The sequence below is a fragment of the Jaculus jaculus genome, chromosome X (genome assembly GCF_020740685.1).
Source record: "Jaculus jaculus isolate mJacJac1 chromosome X, mJacJac1.mat.Y.cur, whole genome shotgun sequence".
In the NCBI taxonomy this organism is placed as follows: Eukaryota; Metazoa; Chordata; class Mammalia; order Rodentia; family Dipodidae; genus Jaculus; species Jaculus jaculus.
In genome coordinates, this window is record NC_059125.1 from 107,340,248 (window position 1) to 107,361,190 (window position 20,943).

Below are 20,943 nucleotides of genomic sequence, written 5' to 3' on the forward strand. Positions count from 1 at the left end.
AAACCAGGCAGAGATGCCACAAGAAAAGAAAACTACTGGCCTATTTCCCTAATGAACATAGATGCAAAGATCCTGAACAAAATACTCGCAAACCGAATCCAACAACACATCAAAAGCATTATCCACCTTCACCAAGTGGGATTTATCCCAGGAACACAAGGGTAGTTCAACATATGAAAATCTGTCAATGTAATACACCACATAAACAAGTTTAAACATAAAAACCACATGATCATTTCGATAGATGCAGAAAAGGCCTTTGACAAGATACAACATCACTTCATGATCAAAACATTGGAGAGAATCAGCATGGCCGGTTCACATCTTAACATAATAAAGGCAATATACAAAGCTCCAAAGGCCCAAATAATACTTAATGGAGAGAGACTGGAGGAATTCCCATTGAGATCAGGAACAAGACCGGGATGTCCTCTCTCACCTCTGCTTTTCAATATGGTCCTGGAATTCCTAGCCCAAGCCATAAGACAGGAGAAGGAAATAAAAGGGATACAATTTGGAAAGGAAGAAATTAAGTTAGCTCTATTCGCTGATGACATGATTGTATATGTAAGAGACCTGAGAGACTCCAACCCAAAACTCCTGAAGGTGATTAACTCCTATAGCAAAGTAGCAGGATACAAAATCAATGCACAAAAATTGGTAGCATTTCTGTATGCAAATGACAAAGATACAGAAAAAGAAATAAAGGACATAGTCCCATTTTCAATAGCAACAAAAAAATAAAATACCTTGGAATAACTTTAACCAAGGAAGTAAAAGATCTATGCAACGTAAATATAAAATTCTCAAAAAAGAAATTGAGGAGGACTTGAAAAGATGGAAAGACCTCCCATGCTCCTGGATAGGCAGAATTAACATTGTGAAGATGTCAATCCTACGAAAGGCAATATATAGATTTAACGCAATTCCAATTAAAATCCCTACAATGTTCTTCACAGAGATAGAAAAAATGATCTCAAATTTCATATGGAAAGGCAGAAGTCGTCACATATTCAAACATATCCTCAGCAAAAGAAATATCTCTGGTGGCATCACCATACCTGATCTAAAGCTATACTACAAAGCCATAGTAATAAAAACAGCATGGTACTGGCATAAAAACAGGAGTATAGACCAATGGAATAGACTTGAGGACCCGGATTTTGGGTCAAGCAACTATACTTGATATTCGACAAAGGCCCGAACAATATAGGTTGGAAAAAAGATAGCAACTTCAACAAATGGTGCTGGACAAACTGGATAACCACGTGCAGGAAACTAAAACATGATCCACACATTTCACCATGTACTACACTCAAATACAAATGGATCAAAGACCTCAACATAAGACCAGAAACTCGAATACTACTGAAAGGAAATTTAGGAAGTACTTTCCCTGATATCGGAATGGAAAAAGACTTCCTGAATAAAACCCCAGTGGCTCAAGTTCTTAAACAGTCACTCAACCAATGGGATCATATGAAGCTGAATAGTTTCTTTACAGACAAGCATATAATAAGCAAAGCCAATAGAATACCCACAGAATGGGAGAAAATATTTGCAGGTTATCCAACTGATAGAGGCCTTATCTCTAGAAAAAAGTCTAAAGAATAAGAAGACTCACAAAATGGGGCGCAGAGTTGGACAGGCAATTCACAGAGGAAGATATACAAATGGCAAACACACACTTAAGAAAATGTTCATCATCCCTAATCATCAGAGAAATGCAAATTAAAACAACTATGAGATTCTACCTTACTCCAATAAGGATAGCCAACATCAAAAAATCAAATGAAAATAAATGCTGGCGAGGATGTGGAGAAGCAGGGACACTCATTCACTCTTGGTGGGAATGCAGGATGGTACAACCACTTTGGAAAGCAATATGGAGACTCCTGAAAAAGCTGACTATAGAAATACCAACAGAGCCAGTTATACCCTTACTGGGAATCTACCCTAAAACCTTTAAACCACAGGCCAGAGAGATTTGCTCAACCATGTTTGTAGAGGCTCAATTTGTAATAGCTAAAAGCTGGAATCAACCCAGATGTCCATCATTAGAAGAATGGATAAGAAAGATGTGGTATATCTACACAATGGGATTCTATACAGCAGTAAGAAAAAACGACATAAAGAAATTTGAGAAAAAATGGTTGAACCTGGAACAGATCATTCTCAGTGAACTTACCCAATCACAGAAAAAAAAAAAAAAAATCAACACATAGTCTCACTCATCTACCACACCTAACGTGAATCTACCCAAGATACCTTACATACCCAGCAAGCACCTCATGGACTAGACAAAAGGATGGATGGGGAGGGCATCGAAGGGTGGAAAACAGTAATCTGGACCCAAATGGCAATGGTACCATCTAATTCTACTTCCTAAAAGACAGACCAAATGGCTGAACCTTCACTAGACCCTTACAGGAAACACCTGAACCACATGACACTGGATAGGGTAGGATCAAGACTAACCTAAATCTTCTACATCTTCCCTCCATCCATCTCTCCCTCTCCCCTCTATCTCTCTCCTCTCTAACTGTTGTATATTAGTTATGTTTTTCCTCAATTTCTTAGTTGGCACTGACCTGTAACCCCCACTTCCAACTTGGGGCTACCATCCACAATGAGCTTTTGATCAGAGAAAGGTTTCCCAAAACAATGACAGACTTCTGTCAGAGTAATTGATGACCCACCAAAGGCCAGTGTTAAGACCCTATTGCTGAAGACTCCATATGCAGCTGACATGTAGAATGGAATGGCATGGCTGGAAGCCAGAAGAGAGTCAGTCCCCAGACAGTCAGCATGTCTACTGCCAGAAGGTGCTACATGGGCCACTGGGGTAAATGACCAATATCTGTCCAAGCCACTCATTGTCTAACCTAATTAGCAACAAATAACCTGATGTGATGCACACACAAGTGCAATAGTGGCACACAGCCATGGTGGGGAACCAACTCTCTTGATTTGGCTAACTGATCCCCTCAGTGGTACGAGACCCATAGCTGGAGCTGGGAAACAAGTCAGAACCATACCCAAACACAAGCCCACTCTCCAATATCAAGCTATCATCAATCATGGGGTACAAAAGGGCCTACACCTATCAAATTCTTTATCAAAAAAGTAAGTCTTATCTCAATTTTCCGGGTGCTAACTTACTCTCCGTTGGAGAATCTGCTTCTCTTTTTCAGATAGATGCAGATCCTAAGGAGAGAGCTTCCCCAACATACCTCAAAAGGGGCCCAACTGAAACTAAGGACAATTGGCGAAACAAGCAAGGGTGATGCTTTCCTGATGAACCGGATACCAGCACAAAGGGGAAGGAGACCAACACAGAGAAAAATCAACTCCTACCAAATCAGAGATCCAGAGCCTCAGAGGCCCCCAACACCTCAGCACTGAAGCAGACCAAAAATGAACCCAACATGGCTCAGGGAAATTTTGCGGAAGAAGGGGTGGAAAGAATGTCAGAGTCACATGTTGGGTCATGATTTGCAGAGACATTTATTGTACCAATAACTGTGGGCTAACTCCATAATGCACTACCCATTTACATCAACAAGGAGGGTCCAATGGGAGGGGGTAGATCATAGATGAGCCTAAACAATGGTACCAAACTGCCTGTATTTGCTGAAAAAAGAAAACTAATAAATTAAATTTAAAAAAATACAATTTAAAACAATAAAATTTTTTTTTGTTGGTTGGCTATTGTTTTACTAGTACTCTTTATAACTCATTTATACAACTACCAGTGTCTTGTAATTTTATCTTCCCTTCTTTTCCCCCAAATTCTTCATTTGTTTGCAATACATGTCATTTTTTAAATTGGTACTGAACTTTCATTTCTAACTAGATTTTATTTTCACAGGTCTAGTACTGTTTTGAAATGCTCAACATTAGTCCCTATGCCACTCTTATTCCCATCTGCATTACTTTTTTGACATGTATTCTCTAGTATATTCTGTAAGAAATGCTGTTGAATTCAGAAATACTTGAACTGTTGTGGTTTGTATGTAAAATGTTGCACATAACCTCATGTGTTTGAACATTTGGTTCACAGCAGGTGACATTGTTTGGGAAGATTAAAAAATGTTTAGGAGATGAATCTGATCCCTCAGGGCACTCCTTGAGGTTTGATAGGCCCACCCCACCTCCTGTTCATTTTCTCTGCTTCCTGATTACAAATGCAATGTAATGAGCATACTTCCTTTTCCTTCTCCCATCCCTTCCCTTACTGATACTGTAAGGAACTGCAAACCCTTTCCTTAGTTAAGTTGCTCTAGTCAGATATTTGTTCATAGCAATTAGAAAGTAACTATCAAAGTTCCTTTCTACTGAAAATTATATTTGACTAGGACTGAAGCTTAAAGGGCATTAGGGATGATTATGGTTTCATTGATTCATACTTATTTCAAGTAATTTAATATTTTTAATATGCAGTTTTATAACTGCAGCAAAATTAACAGCGTTCCTTTTGACACTATACTCTGTTTCAATTGTTTTTATACCTTTCACTTCTATAGTAAATTTGTTGAGATTAATGGACAAATATTGATTAATCATTATTCAATGAACTGTTTGTTCTAGAAGTATAAATCTTGGCTTAATGGTATTACAGTGCTCTAGAATCACACACACAGTTCCACATTATATTTAGTTGTCATGTATCTTTACATTCCTTTCGGTTGTCATAGTTTCTTATACTTTACAGTTCCATGGTGTCAATTGCAATACAATCATTACAATTATGACTCAATTTTAACTTCTGCCTCCTAAGTGAGTAGTTCTAGTTATATTTTCCACTGGAAAATTATTCATTCTTCTTTAGGAAATAAGTCACTACTTGAGGGAAAGACATTATATTCTATTACATTCAGAGTGAAATGGCTATATAAATAATTTGGCATTAGTCTGCCTATGATATTAGTGTCTTCTCTTATTTATTCCAACATTTATTTTTATCAGAATGAACACTTTGTATTTACTTTATAGTACTTTACTTATTTTGTTGCTCAAATTATTCCAGCTTAAGCTACTATAGTCTTTTGCAGTTGGCTCACTTGTTCCTTGGCACATATATTCACATCAGTGTCTGTGTGATTCCTTAATTTTTAGCACAAAAAACTGAAGGCGCATATTGTATATTTTATGTTTTAGCCCTATAAAATACAATTTTTCTAATAAGCCCTGCTTCCTTTATTGGTTATTAGTACTAGGCACCAATTTCTGAATTCATATATGTTCATTTTTCCAGGGTCACTTAGCACAGATAGAGAGTAAAATCATGTTTTATACTAGCTCATAAACATACACACAATGATTACATACTTCTATATTCAATGGTCTAGATCTATCATAAACTAAGCATGACTTCATAATTATTTCCCAATGCCAATCCATTATGGCATGGATAATTCTCATCACCCTGTCCACCTTGGTCTGTAATCAACAGAGTAATCCCTTTCCACCATCTGTTGTTCATTTACTTAATTGCTCAATTCTAGTTTATGTGAATAATGGTTTCAAAATTGTTAAGCCATTTTTTATATAAGAAATTTAAACTAAATTACACTTTTCTTTTTTCTACTTTAGTTTCTTTTGCCTTTGATTTTTATAATTATAATCATTTGCAAAGTTACTTATTACATTTATATGCCTGCTCTTCATCCTCCACAGTGAAGCTGTATCAGACATTTTTCATAAAGATTCTTCTTTACACAGTCAACCATTCATCTTTGGATCTGCCTATCTCTTAAATGATTTTAAAACTTTTATACACTGACATTTAATAGTTGTGTTATAATATTCTGTAAGTTCATCTACCATTAAAGTGATATACAGAATAGCTTTTCTAGTTTAATTTTTTTCCAAGACTCCCATTTAACCCTCCTTAGGTTGAACCCAAGGCAACCACTGGCTGATTTACCATTTGCAGTATTTTAAGTTTTTTTTCTCTATTACTATGTAATGGAACCATACACTATGTAGAGCTTTCAAATTGACTTTTTTTATTTATTTATTAATTTTTTATTTGAGAGCAACAGACACAGAGAAAAAGACAGATAGAGGGAGAGAGAGAATGGGCGCGCCAGGGCTTCCAGCCTCTGCAAACGAACTCCAGACACGTGTGCCCCCTTGTGCATCTGGCTAACGTGGGACCTGGGGAACCGAGCCTCAAACCGGGGTCCTTAGGCTTCACAGGCAAGCACTTAACCGCTAAGCCAAATTGACTTATTTTTACTTAATATTGCATGTTGACAGTTTATCTGTGGTTTGCTTTACTTGATCACTTTTTTTCTTACCTAGAATGGAAGATAAAACTCAGGGATTCACTTGTACTAAGCAAGTGTTCTACCACTGAGAGCTACATCTCTAGCTATCAGTTATTTTTATTGTTGGATAGTATTCTGTTGTCTAAATGTACCACAGGACAGAACAGTTTAGCTGTTCTCCTACTGAAAAACATCTTGGTTTCTTCCGACATTTGGTGGTTCGGAATAAAGTTCCTATAAACATTTGCATACAGGTTTTGCATGGAAATAATTGTTAATATTAATTAGGTAAACACTTAGGAGCATAAATAGCTAGAATATGTGTCATTTCTATGTTTAACATGGTAAGAAACACTCAATTCTCTTTCAACTAATTCTATTATATCATTTCTCATCACCAACTAAAATAAAATAAGAAAAAATAAAGAGAAAAAAAGACAGTTTCCCTGTTAATCCTTATTTATTTTACCATTTCTTTGAGTTTTTGAAGTGTTTATTTTCAAATCCCTTTAAGTGCTTGTTTGAAAATATTTCAGTCATTTTGAAGTATAAGCTTGTAGCTTTCTTTTGATTCAAGGCTGTTTTGTGAGTTGATTTTCCAGCTTATTATTGCAATTTAATTTTCTGATTTTGTAAATATTTCTCTATGGACATTCCTTTCTTCTTGTTCATTTGCATATCTCTGGGGCAACTTAATAATACAAATTTACTGGCACCTTTACTGACATTTAAACTTGAGTAATGTCTAGATTATTTTGTACTGGTTTTATTGTGTCTACTTTGCCGTATTGTTTTTTTGAAAGAGAGGGTTTGATGTTTTATTTCTCTATTTTTTGGCAAGAACTTACAGCCCTAAATTTTTTTTCTCCCCCATTTATCATCAATTTACTATAGAATATTTCTCACTTGAGCACTATTTTTCCCCCATCAGCTATAGGATTGAAAAACTTTAAATTTTTAAAGCCCCCTTTTAGTTATTTCTGGATCTTTAAACAAAGCTAAATGTGAAATTCTTATTTATAATCCATATTATTTAATTCCTGGACCTTTTTCCACAGTACTTAAATTTAGGATTTGTTTTATGTTTTAGATGTGAAATGCAAGTGACCCTTAGTTCTCAGTCCACTTGTTAATTTTTCTTATTTGCAAATGTTCATCATGAGGTCCTGAAGCAGAGTACAGGTATGAGGTTATGAACATGCTGGATTTTAACCACATCCCCTTTTTCTTACAGTTCCAGTATTTCCTGTTTTGAAATAATGATGTGTTGATTTCAGTACAAAAAAAAATGTTCATAGCTAAGAAATTTTTCTCACAGGTTGAAAGTGAAATTTTAGGGTTGATAGCTATACATTCACTTTAGGTATCCAGAAGTTTCAGTTTTAGCTCCCTCTTTCCCCACTCCCCATTCTCTGAAACCTAAGACTCTCACATGCATGCATGCTAGCAAACACTCTACCACTGAACCCTATTACACAAGCTTTTTCTTCAGATGTTTGTTGCAGAATACTGACTTTCCCAGCTATAAATGTATGATAAAAGATGTAGGATAGTAGTTATAAGAATAGATTTGAATTTAATTCAGCTATAATATGGCCTTTTCAAATTTTTCTTGAGTAAGTTATTTAGCTGCTTAAATCTCACCTTCTTTGTATGAATCTGCACATGATCAAACCTAGTTTACACTGTGGAAATTAAATTAGAAAATCATATAGATGGCAAGTGTTGAGTATACGAGTATACTGTTAGGTCAGGACAAAATGGAGTCACCAAGGACAGCAGGAGGGTGAAAGAGACATAAGGAAGTGGGTCATCCACATTCCTCAGAGAACCACCCAGCCATTATCCATTATCCCTTCCTTGCCTAACAATGCCCCCAGGTCTAGGTTTTCTGCCCCTTATCTCTCATGTCACCTGGTTACTGTTCTGGAGTCAAACCCTGACTATCTTAGATCTCTCCTAAAAAAAAAAAAAAAAAAAAAAAAAAAAAACTTTTTAAATTTACTCCTTCCTTATCTTCCCTCAGCTGAAGAGCTCTATATAGCCCACTATCTGTAACCCCAAGTTTACAGCTCCACTCCTGGGAGCCATCCTTAGCATCTCATGATTTTCCCTGAATAAAAGTTTCCATCTTTGCCTCAGAATGGTCTCCGTGTTCTTGGTCACTCCTGAACCTTACATCTGGTGCTTGTGACTTGGATAGGAAGGCTTCTTGTTGCCTTCCTGGTCAGTAAGACCTCCTTTCCCCCTGACCAGACCACTGAGCTGCCATTTGACCATCTGAAGGATTTAGATCATCTGTCTGATACAGGCTCTTGCACCCACCATGATTCGGCCGCCCCTCTTGTATTGTCTGCTCTTGTGGTTCAACCCTGCTCGGGGAAGGTGTGCTGTCATGCCAGGCTACATCATTCAGCCTCTAGGCCCCAACCAGGTCTTGAGAAAAACACACTCTAAAAGCCTCAGGTCTATTGCTCTCTGGTCTACTGTATTCTATGGGGTGCCTTGTTGGCTCAGTTGCACCATCTCTGGAAAACCACTCTCCCTCTCCCTCCTGAGAGTCCATCTTCCATTGCCAGTGGCTTTCACCATGGGGAGCACAGTCACTCTTCTTTTTTTTTTTTTTTTAATTTTTATTAACATTTTCCATGATTATAAAATATATCCCATGGTAATTCCCTCCCTCCCCACCCCCACACTTTCCCGTTTGAAATTCCATTCTCAATCATATTACCTCCCCATTACAATCATTGTAATTACATATATACAATATCAACCTATTAAGTATCCTCCTCCCTTCCTTTCTCCACCCTTTATGTCTCCTTTTCAACTTACTGGCCTCTGCTACTAAGTATTTTCATTCTCACACAGAAGCCCAGTCATCTGTAGCTAGGATCCCCATATGAGGGAGAACATGTGGCGCTTGGCTTTCTGGGCCTGGGTTACCTGACTTAGTATAATACTTTCCAGGTCCATCCATTTTTCTGCAAATTTCATAACTTCATTTTTCTTTACCGCTGAGTAGAACTCCATTGTATAAATGTACCACATCTTCATTATCCACTCATCTGTTGAGGGACATCTAGGCTGGTTCCATTTCCCAGCTATTATAAATTGAGCAGCAATAAACATGGTTGAGCATGTACTTCTAAGGAAATGAGATGAGTCCTTTGGATATATGCCTAGGAGTGCTATAGCTGGGTCATATGGTAGATCAATCTCTAGCTGCTTTAGGAACCTCCACACTGTTTTCCACAATGGCTGGACCAGATTGCATTCCCCAGTCACTCTTCTTACCCACTAACAGGCTAAAAAGCAGACAACTGCAACCTGTTCGGCTTCTGCCCACATGGGAGATGGAGGACCCGTTCACTAATGGGCCAGGGGGTCATATTGGTGTTCTGTGTAAACCCAGCTTAAGCTCTGTTTTATTTTTCCCTCACCCTTGTTTGGCTCTTTTCCTATCTCCTTAAGAACTTAAAGCCTCTACAACTCTTGGATGACATTTTGTTTTTCTGTGCAATTCTGCTTGGCCACATCCACAAGCTGGGCAATGGGTATAAATGGCCTGAGGATCATAATATTGGTTTCCAAATTCTCAGTGACTTAAAACAAACTTCTGACAATGTACAGACAAATGGTCCAAAATACCCTATTTTTCAGTCCACGTGCATGGTCTTCTCTCTGCTCTACCTGCTCTTCTCACCAGGTCTTTCTAGCCACCTCGCCCCAATAGCTCCTCTGGCTCCTTTAGCTCCCTCAGCCTCTCCTAATGCCCTGCTTAGTAACAAGGTTTGATTTCAGTCTCCAGAGTTGTTAAGTAGGATAAAAATTTAAAATGGGAATGCATAACCTCCAAATGAATGAATGAATGTGTTAAGGGGAAATGTTTGTCTAGAATCTATATGAAAAGTGCCCTTAAGATGAATGTATGTTTATGAGTATGTATGTGGCTCACAGCCCTAAGGCTGCAGAATGATTTTGTTCTGTGCAGTGTCATTTCATTGTGGGGATGTTTCTCACCAAACCCACTATATGAGATGGCATGACGAATTTTTACTGTTGAGTGTCTCCCAAAAGGAACACTAAAAGTAATCTAGAAGTAATTAAGACCATAGAAAAAAACAATGCAAGATTCTCTTACTCTTAAAGAGTTGTAAAACAAACGACAGGATCATTAAAAAAAAAAAAAAAAAAAAAGCCTTATAGCTCCGAGGAAGTCCAAAACTCTCCCTGGAATTTAGAAAAACAAAAAAGGCTCTTTCTTAGCTTCCCTGCCTTGCATGATCAAACCTAGTTTACACTGTGGAAATTAAATTAAGAAATCATATAGGTGGCAAGTGTTGGGTATCCTACAGGCAGAAGTTTGTTAAACATCAAATGTTACTGCCCAAACATCACTGTGATAAATGCAATTCATTTTTTTACATTCTTTTTTGTTAAAATTCTACTTACATCTTCATTTCACGTGTGAAGTCATTACCAAAATATCATCTTGGAGTCTAACCTGCATGTTGCATTGTAGAGAGAAAACACTATAGATTCATTTGCTATAGAACACTTTGCATTGAAACTTAACTGGCATAACCAAACAGCAAAATTATAATGATAATCAGTTGTCCTTAAGAATAAAACCTGTCAAAAAGCAGGGCGTGGTGGCTCATGCCTTTAATCCCAGCACTAGGGAGGCAGAGGTAGGAGGATCGCTGTGAGTTCAAGGCCACCCTGAGACTCCATAGTGAATTCCAGGCCAGCCTGGGCTCAAGTGAGACCCTATCTCGAAAAACAAAAACAAAAACAAAAACAACAACAACAAAACCTGTCAAACCAAGTTTCTACTAGTAGTTGCTTAACTGATTAACTAGGAAAAGGTTGAATAGCTTATTAAGAAAAAAATCAGTTATTTCACCATTCTGTCTTTGTGCCAACATTTATAGAAAGTTGATCAAGAGAAAATATTAGAACCTCTTCTTATTTGATTAATGTTCTTGGGATGAGATGCATTAATATTTACAAAGTTCTCATTAACTAATTTCCTGTACATGAGTAATTTTATTCCTACATTTTTAAAAATTCTAGAGTGCTTGAAATTCTCATCATTTTGTTCAACTGCTTTATTTAAATTATGATTTTATTCATGCCATAAAGCAAGAATTGCTCTAGTTACACAGTTTTGCATTTGATTCACTAATTTATCATTTGAAAAATTTCTCTCATATTCTACTACTAAATATAATAAAAACATTTAAATTGATTTAAGAGTGAGATCATATGTATTTATTTTTGAAAAATCAATCATGTAAGTCAGAGTATTTCTATACAGAAACTATATGAAGAAAATGTTTAAAAAATCTATCTCAAGTAATGAAACTTGTTTTCAAATTTCCATATTTTGAACATTGTGAATAAAATTTAAGTTGAAAACTTGTATTTGGGGGATTTTTGTTTTATAAATTATAATTTTCTCTAGATTAATTCAAGAATACTTATTTCTCAGAAATACAATTTTTGTACACATACATAATATATTTTGATCATAATCCTCTTCCATTGCCATGTCCTTTTCCTTCTACCACCCTTCCACTGAATGCTTTCTTCTGTCCAAACTGTCCCTCTTATATGTTAGTGTCCCTTTATTATTGCCCTCATCTATCACCCATGACAAACTATTGATGGATCCAATATTCCAATATTGTATAGTTAATAAGAGTGGCTATCAGGTCATGAATGCAATGGCCATATTTTGTCTGGAGGACAGCATTCCAAAGCACTCCTTCTTATCCTCTGGCTCTTATATTCGCTCAGCCACCTCTTATGCATTGCTCACTGAGCCTTGGAGAGTGTGATAGAAATGTCTCAGTGCTGGGCACTCAACAGTCAGTTATTCTCAGCACTGTGACAGTTTTGAGGTCTATTATTAACTGCCAAACTCATAGAGAAGCTTCTCTACCCTGAGCTGAGACCAGCATCAACATTAAATACATGTTTAATAATGAGACAATCACCATAATGGCATGCTCACTAGGACAGACTGGGTAGACTGGTACACAGAAAAGTTGCAAAGACTTACTCTTAGGTAGTAACTTGTACTTGTTTATGACTCTGCAGTAAACAAAGTTACACTTTATTTCCATTAACTGGAGCTGTTTGAAGTGTGAAAGTTTGTCCTGATTTGCTGCTAGACTTTCCATGTTGCCCTTTAAAAATGTCAAGTGGGTGGGAAAACATGAACGGAAAATCTATGCCATCAAAAGTCGGTGGGGGTGGCGTCTGTCTGGCAGAATGAAAGCAAAGCACCTATATCTAGAACTTTATTGTTTAGAACTTTAGTGAGAGGCTAACAAAACATTTGAGGACAGATTTTTAAAGATATCCATTTGTGACTTCTATCTTATTTTGTTCCCTAAAGAAAATATTTTCTTTCCCCTAAGATACAAGAACTACTTGCACCATCAAGATTTAAAAGAAATCTATTCTTCTATTGCCGATAAAAATACTCTGTAAAAGTATAAATGTGCTCATTCAATGTACCTGAAAATGATATCATTAGCATGGGTATTTCATGCATTATTCATTGTATCCAAAGCAAAGCATAACCCTTCATTCAAGCAATTTATAATATGAAAAATTATGTTGGTGTTCATTAACAGGATAGATACTAGTTTCAATTCAACAAGTCAGAACCATATCCAGAAATGATCCTACTCTACATTATCAAGCTCCCACCAATCATGGGCTACAAGAGGGCCTACACCTATTAAATTCTTTCTAAGAAAAGCAATAGTTACCCCATTTATCTGGCACTAACTTTACTCTACATTGGAGAATTTGCTTCTCTTGTTCAGATACACTCAGATCCTAAAAACCAAACCAGCCCATCATGCCTCAAAAGGGCCCCAGCTGAAACTAATAGTAGTTAGGGAAATAAGTAAGAGTGCTACTTTCTTGGTGAACCTGGTACCAGCACAAGGGTGAAGGAAATAGACACAGAGAACACTCAATTCCTACCAAACCTGATATCTAGAGATACAGAGGCTCCCAAGACCTGATCACTGAAGAAGTCTTAAAATGAATCCAATATGGTTCAGGGAAATTTGTGGAAAGCGGGCTGAAAGTATGTTAGAGCCACACGTTGGGTCATTATGCACAGAGACATTGCCTCATATCCATAACTGATGGCTAATCACAAAATGCATGAGCCATATTCCCCAATGAGTAGTGTCCCTGCAGAGGGGGGAGGGCAGGGAGGAGGCTAATGATCATACTAACATGACAGCATACACTGTGTACATAACTAATAATAATAATAATAAAAGATCCCTGTGCTGGGGAGATTGCTGAGTGGTTAAAGGCACTTGCTTGCAAAGCCTGCCAGCCCTGGTTCTATTCCCCCATACCCACATAAAGGCAGATGCACAAAATGGTACATGTGTCAGGAGTTTGCAGTAACAAGAAGCCCTATAATCCCCCTTCTCTTTGCATATAAATAAGTAAAAAATTTAAATAAATAAATATCCCAGAGATAAAATTAAGGTTTTGACATTTTAGTCAATGTTTACCTTACCATAAAATTGAAAACCTTTCCATTTTGGTAGTGTGAACTTTCACTTCTGAGAGAGCTGAATGTGCATTATACAATTCTACATTTCTAGCAGAGTAAGTGCTATATACCAAACCAGAAGTTGTCAAGAACAGGTTATATGTTTACTTTCTTCTTTGTTTTCCATTTGCAGCACCATGATTATTGAAGATAAGCTTTTTGAAACAAATTATTCTGCAGAATGTCTTTCAATAGTTTTGTAAACTAACTCTTAAAATGGAGCTCCTTAAGCATCAAGATGAAAAGTTTAAATTCCTCCACAAAAAAATTAAAATCACTTCTGCATAGCTGGAAAAACAAAATCAATATACAGAATCAATGAATGATTATACATTATGAACAGTATTCTTAGGCTTATACACATAAGTAGCACTTAGTTTTAAGGAATGAAATTCAAAAGGAGGGAAAATGAGTAAGAATTATCTGCCATAGTGTGAAGTATTTTTTAATTGATATTGCTTAGAATTGACAGACTATGTTAAAGCTTTTAAAGTATTAATTGTAGAAACTTTTCATTATGTTCTTCAAAAGCAATGGACTCCATCATTGTTTGCCCTTAGTGGACCACTTCTTTAACTATGCACTTGCTATCCACTTGGTATTAGAAATTGTGTTTAAATAAATCCACTTAATATGCTAAGTTCCTAACAAACTACCACAATATAATGGTTCATTCATGCACCTTTCAAAATCACTTTAAAATTTTATGCAAATTGTAACTATTTTCAGTGAAACTCCAAGGTTTATTATTTAAAATTAAAATCAAAATGGAAGAAAATCAGTCAATCTTATTAAAATATGAACCTGAACACTCAAATAAGTATTTGAAAACATTCGTATACCAATTTTGAAATTCACTCAGAATAACTTATTAATATCAAGTGGAAAGAGGGCTCAGTTGCATAAATTAATCCCCATATGGTCATCTCCTTTATTAAATTAACACTTCAATTCATTGCAATCTGTGCCTTTCACTCCTTATATTTTGAAAAAAAAATAAAAATATTAAAAGTGAAGCAAATGATGTCACTAACCAGATATGAAATTAAAAGAATTATTATTAATTAGCTTCCTTTCTGTTTCCCCTGTGCATCTTAAATTCTAGCTGCTCATTGATTCTTCCTCTTGTGATCTTCACTGGTGTTATGTTGTGCCCTTGAGTCTTTAATCCCAAATTACTTTTCCACTTTAATTACATTCTCTTTTTTTAATTTATTATTTTTTTATTTGATTTTATTTTTTTCCCATCTTCTCTTTATTCTCTTATTGTTTACCATTACAATACATTGTTTGCTCATTACAAATAGAGGGAAATTGTGGTGAAAATACACCCCAGATGGAATAAAATTTTGTTTGAAATGCAAGTCAATTTTAAAAACAGAAACTATCTTGATACTTTATTTTCTCACTTACTTTCTTATAAACAATTTTTTAATTAAATAGTTTTGTATTCAGTAAATACAGTCAGTTTAGTACCATTATTAGGCTCATCCGTGACCTACCCCCTCCCCTTGGCCCCTCTTTGTTGAGGTCTATGGGTCATGCATTGTGAAGTTGGCTCACAGTATAATTACATTCTCTCTTGCTTCTTGAAAATAAATTATATATAAGCATATTACTCTTTTCATCTGGCAAAAATTGGAAAGAAAACCTCAAGGCCTGCTAGAGAACTAGAAGGCTTCATCCATGTGACACACCAACATTAATGAAAGAAGGAAAGTGGCAACATTTTATTGATAGCAACAGAAATGTGCAACATATAATTGCTAATTGATGATGGGATAATAGCCAGTGACCACTAGGACATAACATAAAATTCATCGTATCTGCATTTCATTCTCACATTCCTTTTGAGAAACTATAAATCTAGTCTATTTAGTGTTATTAACATTAAAATGTTTGATATACTTAATATAATATTTTATAGTAACTTATTAGCTGAAATACTCTGGATATTTATTAAGCTAAGTATCTTAATGGCCTTGAACCCAATTTCCAACAATATACAATCACTCAGTTATATTGGAAATTGATCATTGCACTACAAAAATTTAGATGGATTCAGCTGATATACTTAATAAATAAATACATAAGGAATGCAATTTGGAAAATGGAAAAAAAAATGATCCCTAAATTTCCAAGTATAAAATAAATATAATTGCTAAAAACAAATCAACTAAGTTTACAGTTTTATCTACAGCTACAAAAATAAATACATTGTGAAAAGAAGAATGAACTGAGAAAAAGAAAAGTTCTTATAGAAGTTCTGCCTCTTAGATCCAAGTGGCCTAGGGGAAATCAAATTGCTTCCACTGCTTTCAGTTTCCTTATCTGCAAATGAAAGATTTGAGTAGATTATCTTTAGAGTTATTTTCAGCTCTCAAGATATATTGCTTCAGTTGTAGCTATCATTTGACATGTTTTGTCTCATTTAAGAACAGTCAGCTCTTAGTTATTTCTTAAATTATTTTATTTTAAATCCGAATATACTAACCATAGAATTTTACAACTTGTTAAGCATTTGGTGATGACAGTGTGATATAAATATTCTCCTATATTGATACTACTATGTAGATTAACCCTCTAGGATATCAGATGATATTGAGGGGAAAAAGTATACTAACAAAGTATCCAGGAGTTGATAATTTATATCTTAATTTTAACTATAAAATCCTACATTAAATATTTTGCTTAAAGCAAAAAACCCTACCTCCTTCCATCTATGACCCATATTATTCAGTTTCATATTCAATGTAGAAATTTTTAAAGAAACTTAAAGCTGGACTGATCATAAAATTGTATCTCTTTTAAAACTGGCATGGCTTGATTTTTTATACTCAAATCTTGAGAATTACAGATATGTGACATAAATATGCATAAATTTGTAAGTTATTATGAATCCGAAATTGTCCCTTATTAGAAAATAGACCCATCTTTTCTACATTTAGGTAAGATGAGTTTTCACAGAAGGTAGGCAAAATTAAATGGCATACTGAAATTATTTCTTTCTTAGGTGACTCATTATTTAAAAAATGCTGTTTCCAAGCCTATAAATGCCAATGAAAAAACCAGTGGTTATGGTTGGCAACTGCTGTGATTGCATGACATGAGGACATGCTTTTCTTTAATGTTCTGTGCTAATACTTCATGAAATTACCATCTGTACTCTGGGCATTATTCCTAAGAATCACAATCCTCCCTACCACCCAGTTACATTTAAAAAAGTCATTTTAGAGCATCTAAAGAACAGTATTAAGATCTCCCAGTAATTCTTTGTTGTAAGATAATATAATTAGAAAACATTTGAAGTCATTAATAGCAGCTATACAATTTGAAGTCACAAGCTAGAACTCTGTCAACATATGTGTCAACTGATTTCTTGCTCCCTGTCAGAATAGTATTATGTTGAAACACAAAACCAAACCATAATGAACATTACTCATTTTTAGAGATACAAACTTTACAAGCATATGAATATAAACAAATACATCCCAAACACTCTCTCCCACCTCTCTCTCTCTCTCTCTCTCTCTCTCTCTCTCTCTCAGGTTTATTTTGTTAGCTTTTCTTTATTAGTTATGGATATACTCAGTATGTAAACAGCACATGTTGGTATCATCCTTTCCCTCATCCCTGTCCCCTTCCAAAGGAACCCTCCTCATTGGGGATGTAGGTCATCCCCATGGAGACTGTGGATTGTGTATTGTGGGGGCAGCTATCAGTTATGGTGAAGAGGTACTGTCTCTGTGCATAATGTCCTAACTTGGGATTTTAACAATCTTTACATCCACTCTTCCATGAAATTCTCTGAGCCATGATGGTTGCATTTTAAGTATACTTCAGTGATGGGCTCCTAGGAGCCTCTGGATCTCTGTTTTTGTAGGTATTGAGTGCCCCAGTGTCTATCTCCTTCACCTTTGTGTTGACATCAGGTTCACCGAGAAAGGAACACTCTTGATCATTTCCCCAATTCCTCTATGTTTTTAGCTGGGGCACTGGTGAAGTGCAATGGGTCAAGTTTTGAGATGGAGGCTCCCAGGTCACTTATGTATAGGTTCATGTTGTCTGAAAATAGGGATAACTTGACTTCTTAATTTCCTATTTGTATCCATTTTATTTATTTCTCTTATCTTATTACCTGGGCTAGGACTTCTAGTACTATGTTGAAGAGTAGAGGTGAGAGTGGGTATCCATGTCTTGTTCCTGATCTCAATGGGAATTCCTTGGGTCTTTCCCCATTAAGTATTATTTGGGCTTTAGATACTTTATATATAGCCTTTATTATGTTGAGATATAAACCATTCATGTCTATTCTCTCCAAAGTTTTGATCACAAATTGATATTGTATTTTCTTGAAGGCCTTTTCTGCATCTATTAAAATGATCATGTGGTTTTTGTAGTTAAGCTCATTTATGTGGTATATGACATTGACAGATTTCTGTATGTTGAACAAACCCTGCATTCCTGGGATAAAGCCTACTTGATCAAGGTATATAGGAGTGGCAAAAGACTTCATGAACAAAACATCAGTACTTTGGGAACTTAAACAATCATTCAACCATTGGGATCTCATGAAGCTGAAAAGTTTTTGCACAGACAAACATACCATAAGAAGAGCCAATAGATTACTCAGAGAATGGGAGAAAATTTTGCTGGCTATACAACTGACAGAGGCCTAATTTCTAGAATCTACCTAGCACTCAAAAAACTTGAACAACAAAAAAAATCAAACAACCCATTCACAATACAGGGCAGAGAACTGAATGGGGAGCTTTCAGAGAAAGATATACAAATGGTCAACACACACTTAAGAAAATGTACAACATCCCTAAGCATCAGGGAAATGTCCATAATTGAATGAATAGATAACCAAGATGTGGTATATCTACACAATGGAATTCTACTCATCAGTTAGAAAAAAAAAACGACAGAATGAAATTTGTAGAAAAGTGGTTGAATTCAGAACAGATCATAGAAAGCAAGCTCACACAATCATCTCATGGTCTCACTCATTTGCAGCTCCTAAGCTGCATCCTCCTGAGATGCAGACATACCGAATAGGCATCTCAAGGCCTGGACAATAGGGGGTAGGGCTTGAGGGGAGGGTAAAGGTGTTGGGGGCAGGGAACAAGACTGAACCCAAATGGAACTGGCACCATAGAATCCTATATCCTGGAAGACAGACTAACAGGTTGAATCCTCAATAGGACCTTAGAGGGAGCACCTGAATTGAAGGGGCCTGGAGAGGGTGAGATGAAGCCTAACCTTAAATTTCTCCTATTTTTTCTTTTTTTTAAACTTTATTTCTTTCTCTTTTCCATTTTCTTTCTTTTCCCTTGGTGCTGGCATATAATTCCAAGTACCAGGATGTGTTTAACACCCACAATGAACTATTGATCAGAGAGAACTACAAGTTTTCTCAAAGAAGACAGACTTATGTCAGAGCACTTTATTACCCACCAGAGGTCAATGGTAAGACCCTACTGCTGAAGACACCATATAATGTCAGTATGGAAAATAGAGACCTGGCTGGAATATGGAAGAGAGCCAGTCCCCAGACAGCCCATCTAGTGCTAGAAGGTGCTACATGAGCTACTGGGGGAACGTGGCCAACATCTGTCTAAGCAACTCAAGGTCTAAGATACTCAGAGGCTCAGAAACAAACAAACTGATGTGATACTCACACAAGTGAAATAGTGTCACACAGCTATGGTAGATAGGCAACTTCTCTTGGATTGGCTAACAGATCTTCTCAATGGAAAGGAACCCATATCTAGAACAGGGAAGCAAGTTAGAATCTTATCCAGATAATAAGTTTTCTTTCCAATATCAAGCTCCCACCATTCATGGGCTACAAAAGGGTCTACACCCATTAAATTCTCTCTAAACTAATAATTGTTATCCCATTCGACCTGTGCTGACTTCACTCTCCTACGAAGAATCTGCCCCTCTTTTTCAGATGGAATCAGGACCTGAGGAAAGAAACAACCCATTACACTTCACCAGGATCCCAGCTGAAACCATAGAGGAATTGAGGAAATGAACAAGAGTTGTCCTTTTTCATTGAACCTGATATCAGCATAAGGGTGAAGGAGATAGACATGGAGGATACTCAACACCCCCCAAAATAGAGATCCAGAGGCTCTTAAGAGCCCATCAGTGAAGTAGATGTAAGACACACCCAACATGTCTCGGAGAATTTCATGGAAAAGGGGGCAGAAAGATTGTTAGAGCCACAAGTTGGGACATTATGTGCAGAGACATTGCCTTTTCCCCATAACTGATGGTTGCCCCCACAATGCATGACCCATAATAGCCAGGGGGATGATTGGAATCTCCAATGAAGAGGGTCCCATTGGAAGGGGGAAGGAATGGGGAAAAGGATGGTACCAACATGTGTTATTTACATACTATGTGTATAACTAATAAAAATACACATGATATTTTATACTAATACCATCAACTGTATTTACTGAGATGTTCAAATGAGCTATTATCTGTAAAGGTCCTTGTAAATTTTAAAGTTCTTTATTCATAACATTGCTATCATTATACCCTGAATGTATTTATGAGGAAATATTAGTTTTTCTGATAATGGTTAAGTAAAATTGTAGAATAATAGGGAAGAATCATCAGAGATCCTATACTTAGAGAATTCTTAATATAGCTGTGTAATAGAGATGTTGGTTGGAGTCATGGTCCATAAAGATAATACCTTATAATATTGTTGAATATTCAGTAGTATATGAGCAAATCATGAGTTAATAAAAGGTTAACACTAGTATTTAATTTGTACTATTATGTGTAATAAGTCTTAATTTTCATAGAAATGAGTAAAAGGAATTTGTATTATTGAACCCCTAAGAATAGGTGGGAAGTATTAGCATGATATAAGGAAAGAGAAATGTAGTTACTAAATTCATAGTCATAGCATGAAATAAGACCTAAAGAAATTGTTTTGGATAAAGAAGTTTTGAGAATTTGAATGTGGGAACTAAAAACATATACATAGAACTAGAAGAATTAATGATAGGATTTTATAGATCTGTGTATTTTAATAAGATTTGA